This window comes from Bidens hawaiensis, unplaced genomic scaffold, assembly GCF_021521415.1.
Source record: "Bidens hawaiensis isolate Kalapana, Puna unplaced genomic scaffold, B.hawaiensis_p1.1 tig00011225_1, whole genome shotgun sequence".
In the NCBI taxonomy this organism is placed as follows: Eukaryota; Viridiplantae; Streptophyta; class Magnoliopsida; order Asterales; family Asteraceae; genus Bidens; species Bidens hawaiensis.
Window position 1 is genome coordinate 745,243 of NW_027491871.1, and position 5,167 is coordinate 750,409.

Here is a 5,167-nt window from a genome sequence, read left to right on the forward strand (position 1 = left end):
GAACATACCTTTTAATTTTATAAAAAAAAAGTTTATATTCCAACTTACTAACTTCAAAGCAATAATTAATTATACAAATTAATTTCGTAAGTTGCCATAGCGATCCAACGATTTAATATATTTATAAACGTGGATCTGTATTAGCAAAATATCAATAACAAAAATAATAATAAATAAATAAAATTTAACAGGTCGGATTTTTGAGTTTTAAATTTGACGAATATTACAACACACTAATGGTCTTATATTATTATAAATCCATATGAGGCCCCCACCACTTATCGCCCAGGTCATCTTGACAGTTGTTCTTTTCTTTCAAAGTTTTTATATTCAGTCAATGGCTATTTCCTTTTCATTGTTGCTGGTGAACACTCTTTACCGTAAATAAATATATAATAAAAAGTGTAGCAGAGTTAATTGATCTATTTTAGGAAGAACAAATATGGCGTTACTTTGCAAGCCATTTTCTGGAGTCGTGAATTGGAAGTCATTTTCTTCCCTTGCCACAGGTACTTCCATGTTAGAAAATATTCTGTTAATTCTTTTTTTTTTTATTAAAGTCCAATTTCACATAACAGTAACAAACTTTCATCATTATTTTTAATTTTTTTTTAATCTCTAATTAGGTAACTCACAAACTTTTTTTTGTTTCATTTCGATCACTCAAATTTCATATATGTACTAACAATAGGGGTGTTCACGGTTCGTTTCGAAACCGTAAACCGTACATCGGTTTGGCTTCATGGTTCGTTTTTTCTTAACTTTCGGTCGGTTGGTTTGAAAACTTTCAAACCGTAACGAACGGTTTGGTTTATTGTTTGTACCAAAAACCAACCTTATAAAACCGGAACGGACCGTATGATTTAATCATATTTAATTTTTTAAATTCTTATATAATATATATGTGTATACAAATTTATTACTACAAATTAATAATCAAATAAAAAGTATTTGTGCATATAATATAAATTACTAAATAAATATTGACGGTAAATATAGAAACAACGGGCTAAGCCCAAATCTTAAACTCACAAACTTTATTAAGCCTTTCCAATTTCTAAATGAAAACCCAAGAATTAGCTGGTGTTTAACCTTGTGAAATTATGCGAATTGTTGAGATCTTTACCATAAAATTTTATAAATTATTTTGGACATTTTGTATAAAACTCCAACTAGTTTAAACCGTGAAACCAAACCGGAATCAAATCGTTACCAACGGTTTGGTTTGGTTCAGTTTAAGAGTTCAACGGTTTGGTTTCGGTTTACAAAAATCAAAAACCGATACTAACGGTTTGGTTCACGGTTTGACACAAAAACAGCGAAAACCGTACCGTAAACAACCCTAGTCTATTCATATGTTTTTTTTACCATTTTGGTAGATTGTTATGCTGTCGTGCCATATTTTCTTTTATAAATTTTGTTAATGGTGATGTGGACTAATGATATGGAATTTAAATTTAAAATTAGTGACATGGATTTTGTCAAGAAATTCAAAAAAGCAGTGTTTTCCTTTTTAATTATTAAAATTCGTTTTGAGGGGTCAAATTATAAGAAAACAATAAGCTTCTTTGTCTGGATCAATATAAAGAGGGCAAACTAGCTTACAATAACCGGTAAAGTTGTTGCTTTGTGACCTTGAGGTCATGGGTTCTAGCTGTAGAAAATAGCTTGCAAAAAGTGTTGGGTAAGTTGTGTACATCCTACCCGGACCTCGCAAAATATGGGAGCTAAGTCGAGTCAAGTCAATTCTGGATCGATATAAACTCTGGTAAGCAAGAGGGTCAATGGATCGACTTGGACCTCTTTAGTTCTTCCATTGTGATCCAGTTACAAGTTGATGAAACAAACATCAGTTTAGTTTAGTTTAGTTTAGTTTAATAATCTTTTAGTTTAACTTTAGTCTTTGTAGATTTAGATCAATAATATGCTCTGCCCTGTATTATATTGTTTTTCATTATATTTTCTCAAAATCGATGCAATAAACATATCCAAGAGCACAACCTTCAAAGTTTCTTCGGATTTCCAACATCGATGTGAATATGTCCTTGACATTTTAACGAAGAAATTATAATAATCACATGGATAAGACCTTCTACGAACGATTTACACCTACACTAATGAAGAAAATGAAGTTTGAACTGAATGCAACATCTACCAACAATCCTCAGTATGATGCAACTCATGATTTAATAAATCCAATGGAAAAAGCAATCCGCTTTGTGGACGTTTTGTGTAGATTTATAAGGCCGTATGCAGCTATTGGAACGGTAAATTATAACAGTTTTGAAATATTAATATCATTGGTTATTTACAAAATTCCATTAACATAAATTAGCTAGTGACTATGTTTAATGCCATTTTGTAGGGTCTAAGTGTACTGGCCATGTCTCTTCTTAATGTCCAAAAAATATCAGATTTCTCCCCACTGTTCTTCCTGAAGATGATTCAGGTATATTAATAAGATTGAGCTTTTAACTTTGAACAGTTACATTGCGTGACTTCATCAATAATATTGTCCAATTACTACTTTCAGGCTCTTGTTGGAGCCTTGCTTATGCAAATGTATGTTGTGGATTTAATCAAATATGTGATATAGAACTCGACAAGGTTTGGAAAAGAAAAGAAACTTAAGTTTGAACACTCCATGCACACACGCGCGCATGTGTCTATATGTTTATTCTGTTAAAATTATAGAATAGAACTATTATTGACAGTATAATGAATTTTTCAGGTTAACAAGCCATTTCTCCCATTAGCTGCTGGGGAACTATCTATGAAAACTGCTATCGTCATTTCTTCGTTATCAGCTATCATGGTATGCAAAAGTTTATTAATGAACTTCTATTACTAAGTTTGTGGAGAGCATCTATTTATTGTCTAATGCATAACATTTTGGACTATTAAAATCCAACTTGCATTTTCTTAACAAAAAATTACACTTTATAAGAAAACAGGCGAACTCCGGCCCCTTTGTCCCCGCTCATGACTTCTTTGAGGGTACCATATTAATAAAGTTTGAGTGTAGTTTTAAAGTAGATTGTTTTGAATGTAGAGTTTGTCGACTGCGTGGATGTTTGGTTCTCCCCCATTGTTTTGGGGTCTCGTCGGGTGGTTTGTGGTTGGGACTGCGTATTCAGCCAATGTGGTAAGATTTTAATAAGACTATGGATTCAATGGATCTAAAACATATATGTGCCCGACTACTTCAGTCAGATTTTCTTGTTTGTAATTGTGTGTGCCGTTCCAGCTGCCCTGGTTGAGATGGAAGAGGTTTCCTTTCACAGCAGCTTGTTACATGCTTGTTGCTAGAGCTCTGGTTGTTCCCGTTGGATTCTATTTGCATGTGCAGGTTTTTTTACTACTTCTATAGGTGCTTATGTCGTCTTGGGTGTAAAGAACAAATTATCTACACTATACAAAAACATAAATAAAAAAAACAATTAAAATTTATAAGAAAAGATAATGTAGTAAAGGACAACGTTGTGTTTATTTTCACCTAAAATGCAACTATTTTTAAAATGCTTAAAAGGGAAATTTTAAGTGCATATAAAGTTTGCATAATAGGTTCATATTTTAGATACATTTATTATGGTAAGTAGCTGAAAACAAAGTATAATACTTTACGTAGAATCAACCTACAACTTGAACCCTTTCTATTTCTCAACTAACTAAAGGGTGACTTGACTTCGAAAAATGTTTGCGAACAGAAGTCTTTTTATTAGACATGGCGACATCAACAGCAGAAGGATAAAAAGTTTGGACACTCATATCATATTTATAAACTCCAAGAATTTAAAGTTTGGTTAGTCACTAACCCACATTTGAAGTCCAACAAAAATTCACCCATTTGACATCATGTTTTTTTCCAAAAGAACCCATTTGACATAACATTGTTCACTTCCTGTTCAAATTTTATTTAAATCATCTAGGGTTGATATTTACTTCTCTATGGCCAATACCTTGTTTATATGCACTAACTACATGAAAATGTATAGAATTCTGTCTTTGGAGCATCTACTTTACTTTCAAGGCTAATATTATTTGCAGTAGGAATGCTTATTGCCTTCTCAGTCTCAACAATATTCTTCAAGGTAAAGGCCATGATGGCTGATCAAACTTCCAATTGTTGTAACCTTAAGTAGTAAATTAATGGCATTTCTTGTCACTAATGTGATGTTCCTTTTATAGGACATTCCCGATATTAAGGGAGACCGAATGCATGGAATTAAGTCGCTAGCTATAAAGTTGGGTGAAAAACGGGTTAGTATCAAGCACTAAATGTTGTCGAAGTTTACACTAACCTTTATAGATTTTATTAGCTTCTAGCACTAACATCTAAATCTTTGCAGATTTACTGGATATGCATTTGGATTCTTGAAATTGCTTATATTGCTGCTGCTTTGGTGGGAGCAACTTCACCCATCGCTTGGAGCAAATATGTAACGGTAAGCTATGAATCTATACAATAATTAAAGGAACTTTAACTAGTTATACAACTTCTTACGATAGTAAAAATATTTAGCATTTGGGTAAGAATAACATTATTGATTATAGACTATAAGTCATCTGGCGATGGGAACAATACTTTGGATTCGTGCCAAATCAGTAGATTTGAAGAACATGGAAGCCATTCAATCTATGTATATGTTCCTTTGGCAGGCAAGTTTCATAACATAATCTGTATCTGTTACCTATTATGATGCATTGTTTAAAGTAACATATATAAATGTCTTCTATTTGCAGTTTTGCACCATCTCTTTCATTATTATTTGTATCAGTTATCCTATTTTCTTTTCTTTAGTTAGAAATAACTTTATCTGTTGCAGCTCTTCTATGCTGAATATGGCCTTATCTCGCTAGTACGGTGAACTAACAACTTTCCAGTGAAGAGCTTACTCCATATTGCAGTCTGGGGCGGATCTAGTGTTTGGTCAGGGGAGCATTTGCACCAACTCAAGTCTATAGTTTATTTTATAAATTTGTAATATATTAGGTCCAAAAACCCAAGTGACCCATAAAAAAAATTTAGTGACCCATCCAAAAACAATTTAGTGACCCATCTAAAGATATTTTGAATGCGTGTGTAATTTGTAGTGTTGAAAAAAAAAGTGCTTTTAAGTGTTACAAATGAAACTATAATTGACCGTTTTCAAAAGATGAAATCACG

General features: G+C 32.5%; 1 pseudogene; it reads left to right on the top strand.

The window, feature by feature from the left end:
- Nucleotides 1-1,995: 1,995 nt before the first annotated feature.
- On the top strand, nt 1,996-4,868 carry LOC143537513 (homogentisate phytyltransferase 1, chloroplastic-like; annotated as a pseudogene).
- Nucleotides 4,869-5,167: the final 299 nt, after the last annotated feature.